The 17,805-nt window shown below is 42.6% G+C and overlaps 1 long non-coding RNA gene across 1 annotated transcript; it reads left to right on the forward strand.

The window, feature by feature from the left end:
• Positions 1 to 8,911: 8,911 nt before the first annotated feature.
• LOC135254267 (uncharacterized) lies at positions 8,912 to 16,117 on the forward strand. Its single transcript, XR_010329797.1, has 2 exons — positions 8,912 to 9,169; positions 15,564 to 16,117. It is a non-coding gene; the product is annotated as an uncharacterized LOC135254267 (long non-coding RNA).
• The last annotated feature ends 1,688 nt before the right edge of the window (positions 16,118 to 17,805 follow it).

Below are 17,805 nucleotides of genomic sequence, written 5' to 3' on the forward strand. Positions count from 1 at the left end.
TGGCATCTGGAAACCATTTTTTTGTATAGCAATAAAAAATCTATGATTCTTTGCATCTCATGTTATACTACAGTATGTTATGTTATGTTCCCTTTTGATTTTGGAGACAGACTATGTGAGAGAGAGCACAGAGAGGAAGAGAGGGGAAAGGGAAGGGAAGGTCCTTTATTCTTTGCAGAATAAAAGCAAAAGAGAGAAAAAGACAGAATGAGGAAGAGAAAGATGAGAGCAAATGAGAGAGAGAGAGAGAGAGAGAGAGAGAGCTGGCTGAAACGGTCTCTCTCCAGCAATCTGTTTTTGTAGACCCTCCCCCCTTCCCCTCTCAACCCCACCTGTGTGCCCCACGGTCAAGGCAAACTACCATGCAGCAGTGATTGCACTGTCTGGCCCTGGATCACCGGGGGCACTTGGGCAAACTGCCTGTATTTCTGGCTGTGTTTGTATCACCCCCCCCACCCCCCTCCAACCCCCCTACCCTCCCCTCCCCTCCCCCAAGGACCACAGGGATGATTTCTGTTGCTGGAGATGAGAACACTGCTTGACTTGACAGTGCAAATTGCATTCAGCCATTTTGTCGTAAAATGCGTGCGCGGAAACTAATGTTCCGGCAAAACGTTTCAGCGCAAAATGCCGCAGACCGTCTGTGCTTACTTTTCGGAACGTCGGCGGTTATTCTTTGCTTCTGCCAACTTAAACTGCCATTTTTTGTGTTAAAAAAAAAAAAAAAATTATGCAGGCCGTTGCCATGGTACCAGGGATGCAAAAGAAAGGATTCAAATCAAGTTTCCGCCTTTTTTTTTTTTTACTTTGTGAGGGCCACGGCTTGTTTCGAGCTCTGACGTCACCAGTGTTAATCTTTCGTTTGTGCAGTCGTGGTTTGTGGGCTGTGTGTATTCACAAATATTCCAGCTTTGATGTGCTGTCGGGGTCACTATGGTAACCCTATGCAACAGTGCACAAATTAGAAATCCCCTCAGCAACAATGGAGCAAATCAGACTGGAGGAGACGTACTTACACTGAGTAATCTAACGGCGCATTAGCATTAGCCTGGGGTCAAATAATTATTTTAAATACCTTAACCATTTTCGTGCTAGTAAAATTTGAAAATTCTCCAGGGAATTTTCGTTAAAACAATACTTACTATTATGTATGCTACTAACAATAAAACCAAATCACTTTTTTTCTGAATATTTGCGAAGATGGTTGGCTCTTTTGAAATTGTCAGACCTAACCTCCTGACATTTTGCAGCTGTTTAAAGGGATTAGGTACTTAATTCAGGTCTGGTCAGCAGCTGTACACTATCAAACTGTGCCTCAGCATCCTAAGCTAGAAGTCAGTGATTGGGAAGCAGCACATTAATGTACAATAATGGATGTAAAGAGAAAATAATGCAAGAACAGTTCATGATGATTAGAATGTTCAGGACGGAACATTCTGCTGCTGATGTAGCAGTAACAGTCACTGTTGGCAATTGCAAACAATTGAGTTCTAGAACACTGGCTTCTAAAACTCTGAAAAACATACTAAAAAAAAAAAACCCTGGCTCTTCAAAGGCACAGCTTCTGCTCAGCCTGATCCTCAGACTGACAGTAGCTGTGCTCTCTTTCTCTCTCCCTCTCTCCTTCCATACAGGCCGGGGTTTTTTCGTCGAGCGTAATTAGTTTCGTTGTCCCTCGGGCGAGATGCAAAGACAACAGAAGGATAGCTTTACCCGACGGAGCCCAGTCCTATTGTCTGTTACGAGGATCGGTTACGTTGCCCTCTTAATTCAGTGACAATATCCACAGTGCAGTGTTTTCACACAGAAGATTTAGGGAGGCAACTTGGCGTCCCAACTCAGGAGTCATGTTTGCACGTTGAACAATTAAAAAAATTAAGGTGGGGAGGGGGGCTGTTATTTAATACCCGGGTACGTATGTGATTTTGCATCTGAGTGGTAAAATGTGAAAGATTCTTATGGCACTACTGAGTGGTAGCTTCTCTACAAATAGAGAGTGTGCCAGATAACTCTGTTTGATAACCATCACAGGCAGTCAAGCCAATTTTCAGCAGAAAAAAAACAATGTTCATCGACAGACGATTTATTTTTATTGCAATGCTATCTATTGCGATGTCATTATTTATCTTCCCATCATGTGAAATATGAATTTTTAATAGCGATGAAGAGGCAAGCCATGCAAGTTAAAACCAGTTTCCAATCTCTTCTGTTGTAATCAGGATAATGAAATGCAAGCCGATCTCTCTGTTATGACTGAGATTATTTTAAAGTGCTGTGAACGAAGGAACTGTGGAAAAAGAAGATGAGCAAACCTTAATTTAATAATTATGAAAGAAAATTGAAAGGCAAGTTAAGGCAACTCTTGAGTTTTTTAAGCTTTGCTCACGGCCAGTCCACCCCTATAGCCTCATTAATGCCAGCGTACATCCGCTAGAGTTTCTCGTTAATTAAATTATCCCTTTGTAATGCAATTTAAGGAGGTTCTTAAATTGGTACGCTGAGAAACCATTTATCTTCTAACGGGTATTTATAGTAAAAGTTTCCGTGAATTAGTTTCGCCATCCATTCCGTTTTAAAAACGCGCTAGCTGCGTCCTCCGCGGCGCGTGAGGCAGTCGGTGCTTTCGAAAGCTTCAGACTTCGCGTCGCACCGTAAGTTATAAATTATGATACATTAAGAGTGAAGAGGCTCTCAAACTTTCACGGTTTCCGTTTAATTTGACTTTAAACCTGGCCTCTGGACGAGCGATTTATTTGTTTCCTGCGAGCTGTCCCCGAAAAACGGGGCGGGGCCGAAGACACGGGTGAATTATATCTGTCAGGGGGGCCTTAAATCAGGGACAGAGCACAGTGAGCGTCCTGCTAACGCTGAATAATCGCACTTCCATGTCTTTCTCCAGCAGTCGTTTCCTTGGGCCAAACTGCCTGGCTGACCCCTACAGCACCTGCCGCACCCACCTGCGCACCTGCGCTTCCAATGAGAAGGTGGGCCTTTGGCAAGACTCCAAAAAACAGAGCGGTATTATGGTTGTTTTAGTATTTGTTTTATAGCTTGTTGTGAACTGTTACTCTGGGATAAAGATCTAAGCCACACACACACACACATACCTTAAAGGATTCGTCACATGGTTCTGTGGGGTTGTCATTGAAATCTAAACAGTTTGACTTGGCCTAGAGAAGTAGGGCCTGGGGGTGGGGGGTCTGTGGAACGTGTGTATTTGGCTGTTTGACAGGTGAGGCTGGTCCTGGTTTGGGGAGGGAGGGGGGGACGGACGGTTTGGAGGTGTGGTGGAGGTGTGGAGCGGTTGCCAGGTGAACAGCGGGGGGGGGAACATACGGGCTTAACCAGCCGCCCCCCCCCCCCCCCCCCAGCCCCACGGAGCACGACGTTCCTGGCGTCACGCGACCGAAACGCGACCGCGGGTCTTCTCTTCGCCGCGCGCCTCCGGTTGCCCCAGAAACCTGTTCACCGGCGCATGGCGGGCCCTCGTTACCCGCGGAAACTGGCGGAAAAATAATCCCAGCAGCTGCCCCCCCCCTCCCCCCCCGCCCCACCGGTGAACAGACGCCAGCCTATATGGAGGCCGCAGCCTGATTGGGTCTGGAGCAGACCCGGAAACAGGGATCTGCTAATTAAAGGGCATGTCTGCTCATTCAATGAACAAAAATAATAAAAAAAAATTTTTTTAGCATACTGTGCCTGGAGGATCCCTGCGGTTATTTTAATAACAAATGTATATTTTCCTGCAAGTGTCACAGCTTTTGTCTCCACGCACAGTTACTTGCTGTGGTTGTTTTTTGTAAGTATTCTAAAAATGTAAATTCAGAGCATAAAAATGATTCAGTTCCCAGCTAATAAGATACACATGTCAAAGGATGTTGGCAACATAACCTAATGACAATCATGATATGACAGAAATATAGCAAGGATGGGCTGACATGGTTAAGTCCAGAAACAAGCCCGGAAAACAATTAAAAGGAAATTAAAAGTTCTCGGCATACAGTACATCTGCGCCTAATAGCCATTATACTACACTGACGCATTTTGTCAGTGGTTCAGATAGTAGAACTGCTGGAACGTCACATTTTAGACCCCACAGGGCTGTACCATTTACATCTCAGGCCCGGCGAATGTCACATTACAGGCCGCTTCCACCCTGAAAATAAAATAGCTCCTCGGAGGACAGTAAACGCTGACAAGAAAATCGCTTCAACCGCCTATGCCAATATGTCCAACAAAGTATACAAAGTTACACAGGATCCCTTTCACACAGAGGCTCAGTGGTGCGCTGTCTTCAGGATGTATCTCTTCCCAATTAAGGAAAACAAGAAAAAAAAATAAGAACATATATTGGAAATTCTGGACTTTAATATGTTATGTTTAAGTGTTTGTTTTCTTTAGCAATACCAATTCCGGCATTGTAACAAATGCAAAACAGTGTGGTATCATTAGCTTGTAACCTGAAGGTTGCTGTTTTGATAGGACACTGCTGTTGTACCCTTGAGCAAGTGGTATACCTCGCTTATCCTGGGCAGGGTTGCAGGAAGGTGCTGGAGCCTATCCCAGGGTGCACTGGGCCAGAGGCAGGAATACACCTTTGAGAGGCCGCCAGTCTATCGCAGGGCACACACGCCATTCACTCACACACACGGGCAATTAAGAGTCTCCTATTAGCCTAACCTGCATGCCTTTGGACTGAGGGAGGAAACCGGAGTACCTGGAGAAACTGACGCGGACACGGGGAGAACATGCAAACTCCACACAGAAAGGCCCAGGACCTTCTTGCAGTGAGGTGACAGTGCTACCCACTGCACCATCGTGCCGCTCCATATACATATATCCAGCTAGTGTAAATCAAGGTCAAGGTCAAGGTGAAATTTATTATCCCACAAGAGGAAATTCATGTGGTCACACACGTCCCATTTAAAACACAGAGGTACATGGATACTATGTAAAAATGAGAAATGCTTTGTAAATAGATAAAATCAATAGGACATTGGCCCCTGAAGGCAATTAACGTATATGCCTTTCGATCAGCTTCTCTGCCTGGATTTGTTTTTCTACTCGAACCCAGGTTGGGTGGCAGTGTGGTATAATGGGTAAGGAATTGGTCTTGTAACCTAAAGGTCACAGGTTCGATTCCCGGGTAGGAAGGTTGCCGCGGTACCATTGAGCAAAGGTCCTTAACCTGCATTGCTTCAGTATACATCCAACTGTATAAATGAATGCAATGTAAATGCTGTGTGGAAGGCTGTATAAGTCACTGTGGATAAGAGCGTCTGCTAAATGCCTGTAATGTAATGTAAAGTAGGGCTGGCACGGTGACACTGTGGTCAGCACCGTCGCCTCGCTGGAAGGAGGTTCGAGCGGGCCAGGATCCTCCCCGCCCGGAGCCTCCCTGTGTTTCCACTGGGCGCTCCTATCCCTCAGACCCAAAAAAAGCTCATTAGCCTGCGCATGGAAGTTAGCCTCACGGGCACATTTACAGTAATGTTATTAATGTGCGTTGTCCCTGTCAATTTTTTATTTTTTTTCATCAACTAATATAAAACTCTCAGTGAATGAGGCCAGGTGACACAGTGAAGGCAGCTATGCCCTATAGCTACCTCACCTGCCCTCACCACCCCCAACCCCCACAGGTACCTTTAATGTTAGCTCCAGCACCGGGGTCAGGTAAGGCCCGTACGTCACTTACACAAATAACACACCTCACACGTGCGTGTGGTGTGTCCTTACTTTAAATGTGAAACCCCTGTGTTTACTTTTTTTCCAGCTCATTAAGAGAATCAAATTTCTAATTTGCTTGTTTAATGAAGGGTTTCTTCGAAAGTGCAACGGGGTGAAAATGAAAAGGGTTTAAAAGAACTTTTCTGACTCCGTTAATTTGGAGTTTGTTTGATACTGATTTTTTTTTTGTTTTGGTTTTGGTCACATAATTGTTTCCTACACAGTAGAATTAAAAACACAGTAAAAAAAATCTGAGTAAAGTTTTTCTCTCTGAGAGCTGATTTAATAAATACTATTTTACTGTGTAACTCTGGAGATGGGGTTTCTGAAGGGGGTTGAGACATTATCTGAGACATGCCTGGGGGGGTAGTGCTGAAATGACAGGAACAGTGATCTTGATTGATGTTGAGACCTAACACTACTGGCACAGGAAGTTAACAACGAAAGCCAATTTTGTCTTTTAAAAGTGACATTCTTCACTCGCTAATGCATTAAAATCTGCCTTGGTGCCAAGACCTGGATCAAATAGGCTACTTTATTGGCTAATAAAATAATTTAAAAAACTTTCTGGTGAAATTCCAGCAGATTACTGACAATTTCGGAAGAAACATCCATTCTTACGAATATTCAATGTAAAAAATATATACATATATTTCATATGCCAGGACATTTTGACTAGTTAAATGTTTAAAATTTTTAATTCTCAGGGAAGTAGACAATAATGCAATATATTACAATAGAATGCTATCAGTATATTGGCAACTATATATATTATTGGTACATTGCTGTGAAATACCCGCATATATTACTGTCATGTTTTCCAAGAAGTCAATTTTTTTGCAATATAAACTGCAGGACAATCCTTTTTCTGTAATCCTCATGTCACTGGCAAACTAAACACAAACGGTTTTTCAAATATTTGAAAACCCGTTTGTGTTTTACCCTGGCCTGCTTTTGCCCATTACAACCGTCAAATCTTCCTGTTCCCAGAGATAAAGACTGATTTCTCGTGGTGACATTTAGAGGCGGCGTCGCATCGTGGGGACCCCCGTCTCCCCGAAAATCACCCGCTCTCATCTCCAGACACGTGACCGAGGAGGTGTTTGCGACTTCTCCTCAGAAGCCAGGTTTTTAGGCAGGGTGTCGCTGAGAGATGAGTCTACGCATAGGCGTAGGTTTCATTTCAGCTTTTGGGGGAGAGACACTACTGGACCATACAGTCTCCAAAGGGGGGAGGGGGGGGGGAGAGGCAATTAATTCATATGAAAATATTTGGGGGTGACATAGATAGATGGATGGAAGGATAGATGGACAGATAAATCAATAAGGTAAGTCTTTTTTGAAGTGAATGCCAGTAAATGCTAAATTCATTGTTAAACATCCAATAGCACCACTGCTTTGTTTGTCAGCATTTTGAATAGTATTTTGTTTTTCTGAATGCAATGGGGGATTACTTTCAACCACTATTTTCAACTCGAAATCAAATGAAAATCTAATTTGATTTGCCATCTAAGTGGATCTGTGATTTCAGTCGTGAGTGGTTGTTGACAGTCTGATTCAGATTTATTTTTAACTCATAAGTGCAGTGACCTTGCCATAAAGCCTTTTTAGTATTTGCAGTAGGGCCGTTTGCAATTGTCATGCTGTGTACAGCTTAGCGACTGTCACTAATTAGAAGATAAGACAAAAAAACAAGCAAAATTCATTGCCTGACTGGTCTGTTTTTATCTTCCTTTCTTCACGCAAATCAAAATATGTATCATTTTTTTTAAGCTCCCGTTGTCAGCTGGACCAAGGCTGCTACTAGATACTAGCTTGGGTCTACTTCCTCTTAATGCGGCCATAGCTCTCAATAAAATCAATCCTTTAAATCCTTTAAAACCATAAATTAGTTCCAAATTTAAAGATCAGGGGTTATAAGACAGAAGAGAAGGGAAGAACACTCCAGGCCCAAACGCAGGTGCCCGCACAGCTCACATCTCCCTCCATATTTTGTTTTTGTTTTTTTTATTTATTTGCAAGAGGAAAACGTACAAACAGACAGACACATCAGCAGGCACCCACTGATTGTGCAGGTGAGAAGAAGAAAAAAACCCCAACAGGGCTCATAGTACTCTCACCTAGGACTAATCAATCAACTGAAACAACAAGAGATAACAACAACAGAAGCAAGAACACAAAAATAAAGCCAAAAATAAAAATTTTAAAAGCAAGTGCCTTTAAAAGAGGCACAGAAGACGGATGTCCCATCATTCTATCCTCTCACCGCCTGTCTACACCCAACCAGAGGACAGTGGGTGCGTTCCCAATTATATTCAGCCAATCATCTCACCTCAGGCAGCCATACTACTAGTTAGGTGCTTTCAGTCCTAAATCAACGGACTAAAGGAAACAATACAAAAATGCCGGGCAAAACGTTGCCATGCTACCGGCCAGTCTCCCGCGGTTGTTTTTGTTTCAACTGCAAAGAGGAATGCATGTTCAGTCTGACAGGAGACAGGAAGACCGTTCAGTGTAAAATCAACGGTGACAAATGTTGACCTAATTGTCCTTATGGGGACAAATGTCCTTATAATCTCTTTCCCTAATCTTATAAGGGGCACAATTATTAATCACTTTGAGTCGATTTAATGGAGTTTTAAAATAAATATTTTTTTCTTTTGTTTTGGTCAATAATCCTAGGCCACTTCATTCAGTCGCTGTTCGCCGATATGAACGGGCATCAGGTAATAAAGCTAACAAGGGCTAGCGAGAGAATCTACCGTGCAATCCGTGTCACTTGCGTTTCGGCTAATAGACCGAACGGAGACCGAACCCTTCCTTCCTCGTCACGAGGGAGTTCAAAGCTTCAGAGCTCCGGCCTATCGCAGCGCTAATCTATCTTCACTAGAATACCGCGGTGGCTGTCAATATTATCGGCCCAATGCGGCTCTATAACTCCAGCTAACGAGCTGTCGAACAGATCGGTCACAGTCCCCCTTATCTCACGGCAGCGACACCTACATTTAACGAGCTTCGCTTAATTTTTTCACTTTCCCGTGTTTTTTTCAATTTAAGACTTTTTCTACACACACAATTACCCATTACGCTCCATTCAGAAAATAAGGTAGTTTGAATTACAGTGTATAAAAAAATAGAAGACTAAACAGAGGCAGGCATTTCTTCTGTATAGCTTACATTTTTTATTAAAAGATTTTTGAACTTTATTGACACTTGAATTACGACGTATGAAGTCACGCCTGGGACGCACGCTAGTGCCGCACAATCAAAGTCCAGCTGTGTTTGGGGATTGTGCTGGGCTTCCTGTGTGAGTTAGCTCCAACCCTGAGGGCTTCTGTGTTGTGACTCAGAGCATTGAAAAAGGAGAAGCAAGCCGAAAGCGGAGCCATTATGTGGGAGTTGTTGGAGACAGACTCTGATTCATCTCACCTGCTTTTACAGGGTAATGCATCTGCACAGTATTAATATCCTCCGGCTAAAAGTATTTTTTCATTTATGTTTTTAAATATTTTATTATTATATAATAATTCATTTTTTTTTCTTTCTTTTTTTTTTACTGTCGCTTATTATTATATTTTTGTTACATTTAATTTAATTAAACTGTGGCTTATTACAATTATATCGATTGGAACATGGGGGGGGGGGGGGGTGCTAGATATAGATGAGACATCAAGTAATCTGAATTTGAGGACCTGTGAGTCAAAATTCAAGGAATGATTTTACTTTATAAGGCAGCTAATCTACTTAAATTCTCATGGGGTTTTGAAGGAGGTCTTATATAAAAGTGCATTGCAAAGCATCATTGCCCTTCTGCCTCTCTTGTGTTTTTGATAATGTGTGAAAACAAGACGCAAACGAACTAGACAGGGCTGTTTGGAGAGCGAGTAAGATAATTAGCACAAAGTTACCGCGGCTTTGCTAAAGCAACGTCTAATAAGCATTAAGGACAGACAAATCCCTGGCGATCTTAGCCACAGAGCAACATAATGATAATTTAAAAAAACAAAGCGAAAAGAGTATGTGGGGACTCATTCACTTTTTCATCCTCAAAGTTTTACAGTGAGAATTAAATTAGTAGTGCTGTGTTGATGTACTATTTTTATATTTTGAATTGGTATTTTGTGATTGCTTTTTTAGGCCATGAAAACAGCCACTACACTGGATTCCCTACATGGGAATAAGGTATCACTTGACATGAACTGACACTGGATCAGAACTAACTAGACTATTGTGTGATTTTTAGCTTGAGGTTTAAGTGCATGAAGCAGTTAATAAGGCCACACACACACACACACACACACACAAACGCACGCACACACACGCACACGCACGTGCACAGGCACACGCACACACACACACATAAATACTCTCACACACACACCGGCACACACTGACAGAGCAGTATGTCTGCCTGTCTTCAGGCATTGCTGAGTCAAGATGATTTTCAAACCCCCTCAAGGTACTAGACTGACAAGCCTCCCACGTACAGTCAGTAGCATCTCAGGAAAATGAGCGGTACGTCAAAACTCCGCTTGTCAATCAAATCTGACGTTGCTGTGGAAACGGCACTGTAACAGGGGCCATAAACCTGTAAGGGCCTGCTCTGTTTATCGTATCAATCACCATAAATGGCATATCGACAATAAATTATACACAATACATTTATGAACCATGAACTATGTGTAGTGATTTTTCAGTTGACCTACCAGGGTAAATGAATATAAATAAATATAAAATAAAGGTTCACTAGCCGACAAAAAAAAAAAAAAAGAAGCAAACCTCCGCACACATCTCTGAGTTCGGTTCTGAGTCTTGGAATTCAAAAGTTTTTCCATCACAGTCACACATTCACATCAGCTTACGACAGTGGCTGGTAGTAATGGAATGCTTTGTCGCTTATTTGAACCTTTTTTCAAGTGATAATTTTCACAGTAACACAAGGTTGGCCAGTCACCCACTGGTTTCAGTTCGTCATAATCCGCTTTCAGTAAGTTTGATCACGTAGGCTATATCTAATGTATTCAGTGGTTTTTTTTCTAAGAGTGCTGCTTTTTCCTTGTATCAGGCTTTTGTAATAACTCTAAAAACCAAGGAATCTTGATTAGCTTGAGCTAATCAGTGGTCAGGCAGGCTGGGATTCAATAAACACTTGTTAATTTTGACTATGAGTTAGAAGCAAGAATTTCTCACAGACACAAAACGCAGTTTGGCTAGTTCCGCGTACTATTCAAACTGTGGTCTGGGGAGAAAAGTTAAGGACAACGATTGATTGAATACAGGCCTGAGAGTGGCTGGTTGACACTGGCAATAAACAAAAAGTAGAAACACGAGAGTGTTCTGACAGTGAAGGTTTCTGGGGGGTTCCATAACGGTGAAGGGCGGCTACCTCGTGCGCTCATATAATTTGACGGTCAGCATCATTGGTACTGAATGATCGTCTTCTCTCAATGTTAAATCATCTCCTTCACGCAGAGACGGGTGTTTTTCGTGATTGCAATTCCCCGGGTCTTCAGAGCGCGAGTATCCGCTTGCTGGCTTGATGAACGCGGCACCGGCATTATCCGTATATATATCATGGCCTTTCTCGGTCACCGGATCGGGACGTAGCCGAGCGTTTATTTATTGCGAGACAAAGCCTGCGACAGGGTTTTTCCTTCTCCATCATCCATGTCCGATTTCATTTCCTGTCTTGAGGAACAGTGGGTAGTAAAAGGATGGTTGTTACAGCTTGCTACTGGTCTTTGTCTATGTTAGGGAAAAGGGTAACAATTATTTTATTTTTTTCTTTTTCCATGTCCACATTGTGTTGTGTTACGCCGCATCTGGTTTTAACTTTGACGGCAAGTGCCACCTGCCATTGCAATCGATGGGATTCTTTGCCGTCCTGACCAAATTGTACCCTTTTGCTCTCATCCATTACAATGACATCCAGTTTGTCGTCTACCGTGATCCAGGTGCCCGGGTGAAAATTCCATCTTAAACCTCACTAAGCTGGTCAAAGCTTGTGTTTTCGACATTTTTAGCTGGTCAACCAACTGATCACCATCTGACCAGCCTATATAGTCTGCCAGTCCAAACCCGTTTGATCACCAGCTTGTTCTAGCCTACCATCTTAACCGGCTTTGACCCACTTTGACCAGCCGCAGACCAGCTGTGACCAGCTAGAAGTGTCTGAAACACAGTTTAAAACCAGCTTTAAAGTGGTTTAGAATTCCTGGGCGAACGCTGCATAAGTGGTACATGTGCCTTGGTGTTTTGTTCACTATCGGAATACCCACTTCCGTATCCGTGGATACTGATTCATGATATCCCGTGTCCTTTGAAACGATAGCTCTCTTTTCAGTACTGTGGACTGTCGTCGATACAGCGGCGAGCACGTGTTATGCCATGACACTGTTCTTCCTTTTCGACTGACGGGTCAATGCCGCCAGTCTTGTTGAATGCACAAAGGCCGAAAAGAAAGGGAATTACAACTGTCGCAACAAGAGGCAGGAAACTCATTCGGCACTTCACCGTAGAGAAGCGGAGTTGTGTTTTTGTACTGTAACGTGTTTAGCGCTGCACGCTTTATATTTCCATTGTAAAATTAAAGGTGACCCTGATCACTGAATGTCACTGCGAAAGGAGAAGAATGAAGGAACGGGGGACTGGGTTCTTTCTTTCTTTCTTTCTTTCTTTCGTTCTTTCCTCTAAAAAATGGACACAAACACAGTAGGCTTTTTCAAATCTTTTTTCAAATGCTATACCAGGAAAAATGCTGTTGTTTTAGCAGGCTTTAGAGCCAGTGCGTTGCTTTGCTTCTTTTTTTTTTCTGATTTGGAGAAAGAGGCCGGATGGATACTGCTTTCGGTAACGGAAAATTCTGAGATTTTCTTCAAAGTGTGTGAGCCAGTGAAAGCAACTGTGTGTTTTTTTTACGCAATAGATGAACAATCAGTGAATTTTTTTTTTTTTTGCTGAGTATCAAGGCATTGTGAGACTCAGCAGATGTGTTTACATGAAGTCTGTTTTACGCCGGTTGTGCCTAAACCCAAGTACCGGTGCTGGCAATGGAAAATCCATTAAGGCTCCAAAAAAAGCCGGTGGCACATAGCGCTCCTGCCATAATAATGTGCCGTTGTTATCCGTATTCCTCACCGCCAAAATCCACGGAAGGAGACCATTACCTGGGTCTGTGCTGTCATTAAGTCTGACTCACGAATGGAGAGGGTGGCAGGGAGGAGTTCTGGGTGGCTCGCCCTTTTAAGGCACCATTCCATTGCCTGAATGGGCCTACGGTCTGGTGGTGGATCCGGTGTTAGTTTACGATCTGCTCGGCTGAACGATCAACTCGGGGTGCTTGTCTGTCTCCGTGCCAGTGTTGACTGTCGCTGGCAGCCCCTGCAGGGCAATGCACAATTAGCTATAGCGCCTCCTAAGGACGGGAGGGTTTTGGTCAGCAGGAATGGGAGCATCTCATCACACACCAGCGCCCCCTGCTGGCTAGTTAACCTGACTTGAAAACGGTGTTGGGGGTGGGGTGATGAGAGAGTGATGATATGTTGCCGGTACCTGTAGTCCTTGCCAATCAGTAGTCTCCACTTTTTCCAATGCCATTGATTTTGTCCACTCAGAGTCCATCGGGAGTTCATCGCTTCTATCGGCCTCTGACAAATAAAAAAATAGAAAAACGAGATGTGAGCTATTTTTAAGATGTTCCATTTTGCCAACGTTCAGCTGTGTTTATCCTTCATTAAGTGAACGACAAAGAAACGCTTAATTACACAAACACATCTGACCGATTTCCACTGGGATGCTCCCATATGTGAAAGAGAAAATAAATTTTAGATTTGAACCGAGAAAAGTTTTGCGCTTAATGCAGTGTCTCTCAACCACATTTTTCTTTGCTACTGAATTTTGAGAAGCAGCTCATAATTATTTTAGGCTCATTTTAGAATGTATTACTTTTTGAATATTGTTGAGTCCAAAACTATTTAGAGTTTAAAAATCTTAAATAAATTATGACATTGCCCAGAGAAGGGAAAAGCTGAGATCTTCATAAATGTGTCTGACATCCAAGCTAAAATTTCTCAGAGTGCTTCATTCTATTTCAGATATAGATACAGCATTATATACTATATAAAGTATAGCCTGAAGTCACTGGCATTTACAGCCAAAAAAGCCTTCCCCCCTGACAGTAATCAAAGGAAAGAATCAGCAGCCTATCAACCTCAGATTATATTTAAACTTAAGATAGACCGAATGCCAACACCCCAGGCAGAGATCTGGACTGCGTCAGCCAGAGTTGAAAAGGCACTGACAGTAGAATTTATGTTATCAGTTGCCTGGCATAGTCACACCCACAGACGTCCCAAATTAGATGCAAAGAGACCTTTTTTCAGTTCAGCTCATTCAGTAACAACTCTACTTCATCAGGGGGTTGTTTAATGATTAAAACTTTAATTACGCCCTGTAGTTTCAATATGCGTGAATAATGAATTATGCAATGTACCACAGTTGCCAACTACTCTACTCTGCATTTATTAAACAAATAGTTGTCGTTTTTTTTTTTTTTTTTTTCGTAATAGGAATAATTACAGCTATATTTAGCCGCGTGTTATTCATGTCAAAGTCCTTGTGCTGCATAATGTTCACCTTTTCTCTGCTGAATCCCGAGTTGTGATCTGTGCCGCTAACGGCTAATAGCTGTGCTAAATCAAGTAGCATATCGCCCTCTCCTGGTGATACCTGGTCATTGAAGTTTTGGTTTGTACGATTTATCCTTACTTCATTATTTTTTTGACTGCAGCATGGGATAGTAGGCAGCGGTGTAGTACAATGGATTAGGACCTGGTTTTGAATCCTGGTTTTATTCCTGGGTAGGACAATGTCATTGTACCCTTGAGCAGGGTACTTAACCTGCTTCAGTATGTATCTAACCGTACAGTAACATGTAATGTAATGTAGCAGGACTAAAATAGGGTGTTCACTCACAATTCCACACAGTGGAAGGGTCACTGCAGCACATCCTCTGTAGGGTAGGGAGGGAGCTTGCAGAATCACATTCAGATTTGGCTTGGTGCCGCCACTACAGATGTGGGATAATGTGTGCTATGTTGACTCTGCCAGTTGTAGAACCATCTGCCAGTCTCAAGAAGGTTCGTCATAAAGAGGAGACTTGAGGTCAGTTCATGAATGATCAGGCAGGAAGTGATCTAGACAAAAATGGGTGATATGAACATGCTTACAGCAAGTAGTTTTGTCACTGTGAAGGATACAGACATGCAGGACCATTGATTAACAAGACTAATTGAACTGATAATATATTAAACAGTAAGGATGCTTCCATGCTGTTCAAATGTCCACTGTAATTACTCATTTTACACATAACCATAAATATGTGCTGTTATACTGAAATGTTTCCAGTGAAAAGAAAATATGAAGTTTGTGGCTCCAGTGCATATATAAACACAATACAAATGTAAAAAATGGGTACTGTGGGTTTTGAATTTTTTTTATAAATTGTTTTAGTCCATGATATGATGCCTACTCTGGAGATAGTGGCTCAATGCCTGCTTTAAGAAGGAATTCAGAACCAAAGAATTCATTCCACTCACTTTCAAGAGGATATATAAGGGAAGAGGCTACTACCAGAGATAAAATGAGATAAATTTTATATATTTATTTGTTTATTTAACAAAAAAGGTGTTCTGGCTGTCTCTGTTTAAAAGATTGCTTTCAAAATCTTGCACCATCTCTAACTATGTAAAAAAATAAAATAAAATAAAATAAAATAAAAAACATGAAAAGGGGAAATTACATTAAATTAACATATTTACTCTTGCTCCTCCTCCCAGGGTAAAGCTGCTGCTGATTGGGCGAAAGGTGGGCAGGGGCCCTGTGCAGTGAAATGGGCTGTACGTGAGCTTGTGACTTGGATAAATGGAGTGCGTCTGCATCGACTGTGAGCCAGCGTGTCGTCCTTTGTAGGCCCGCACAAACGCCACACGACTTCCCCCTGCAGGCCCCCGGTTACTGGATCTCAAGCATTGATTAATTTCCACACGCCGGGGCTATTTTTAGCCCGCAGATTATCATGAAACAGTGCCCAAATCAAATCTGAAAAACCACCCCTGGGCCAGAGCGACAGGATCATTTGCATATTAAAAGACATCAACCCCCAGGGAGAGAGAGGAAACAGCTCAGCCATTTTCTGGAAAAAAAATAATGTCTTCTGAGAGTTAAAAATAGTTTTAGTGATCTCTTGACGGGCACTGTACCCTTGCGCGTGCTTTAAATCGTCTGCCGTCAAAACTTCCAGCGAGAATTACGTGAAAGTACGTCCAGCTCTCCTGCAGGAGACATTGCTAAAAATAAGGACACATCGCTGTAAATAAATGAAGGAATTATTTTATTTTGTTTTGCCAGTCTGTTTTCCTTTGATGTTTGGAGCATATTCAACGGAGATCTGTGGTGCCTTGGTAGGCAACTCAAGCTGAAGTTACATAAAGCTTGGAGTCCCAGGTGGATGAATTTTGCATGACTCCCAAGACGGAAAAGAGCCTTGACCAAAACACATTTATTAAAATAACACAAAATACTTTTTGGAGAAGCAGTGGGAAGAGAACAGACCTCGTTATCAGACATTCAGGAATAGTCTGTGGCAGGGGTCTGCAACCCTCGTCCTGGAGAGCATCTAATTGCCTAATTAAAGTAGTTGATTATATTAGTACAGTACCTCACCTCACCTGGCTTTTCAAGTTGCACTTTTGTGTTTCTGAGACCAACACTTGACATTCTGCACTTTTTTTGAAGTCACTCTGGATAAGAGCGTCTGCTAAGAGAATGTAATGTAATGTACTGGGCGACAGTGTGGTGTAATGGGTAAGGAGCCGGTCTTGTAACCTAAAGATCGCAGGTTCGATTCCCGGGTAGGACACTGCCGTTGTACCCTTGAGCAAGGTACTTAACCTGCATTGCTTCAGTATATATCCGGCTGTATAAATGGATGCAGTGTAAATGCTATGTAAAAAGTTGTGTAAGTCGCTCTGGATAAGAGCGTCTGCTAAATGCCTGTAATTACGTATTAGGTGCAAGGACCCTGCCGAGAGCTCTGTTCGGGCAGGACCTCTCTAATCCCGCTGTATAAGACTATGTCGATGCTAGTGTGTAGTCGTGGATAGAGCGCCAAGCCGTAAGAATGAAGCCTGGGCCATCACACTTATTTAGTAACCTAAAATGGTTTGTAACGAAGGTCACAGGTTTGATTCCCATATAGGAACACTGTCCTTGTACCCTTGAGCAAGGTGCCTAACCTGCATTGCTTCAGTATATATCCAGCTGTATAAATGGATGCAAAGTAAATGCTGTGTAAAAATAGTGTAAGTCGCTCTGGATAAGAGCGTCTGCTACACAACTGTAATGTAATGTAATGTAAAAAATACAAGCCAAAACTCATGCAGAGTGTATGACTGCGGTGAGGAACCGTAGTGTGACTGGCCTGTCAATGTTCCCTTTGTATCCTTACCCAAACAAAAACGTTCCCTGCTTTCCAAGAACTTGCGTGTATTGAAAGGCCTCTGTCTAATTCCATGCTGTCTAAATATTATTAGAGCAAAAATTGTGTAACTGGAACTCTAAAATGGCTGCAGATGTTGAGAAGAAGGCAGAGCTACACCTGAGAAGTAACAGACGACCTTTGATTGCAAACATACATCGCTAAACCAGTATATTTCTCAGTGTGGGACTTTCTCTAATGAGTGCCTCCACAGAAACTGTTGGCAATTAATTTTTACTGCCATTTTGTCTGCGACATTACGTACAGCAGTATTCATAACCCAAGCCGCCAGTCAGGGTTATTCAAGGGCAGTGGTTATGATAAACGTTTATGGACAGGAAATATATTTTTTTACAGCAAGGAAAAACTACATCATCATGTCTCGGGTGCGACAGTAGTGTCTTTGTGTGTAAGGCATCATAAAAATAAGCATCCTTTCCTCCGTGTATGAGGAAGTGTACTTTCCTAGTTAAAGACGCAGCGTGTTTGGGTTCGCTCATAACCACATGCTTGCTCCTCGCATAGTTCATCATCCTTATTCC

The sequence above is a fragment of the Anguilla rostrata genome, chromosome 4, assembly GCF_018555375.3.
Source record: "Anguilla rostrata isolate EN2019 chromosome 4, ASM1855537v3, whole genome shotgun sequence".
NCBI classification, from domain to species: Eukaryota; Metazoa; Chordata; class Actinopteri; order Anguilliformes; family Anguillidae; genus Anguilla; species Anguilla rostrata.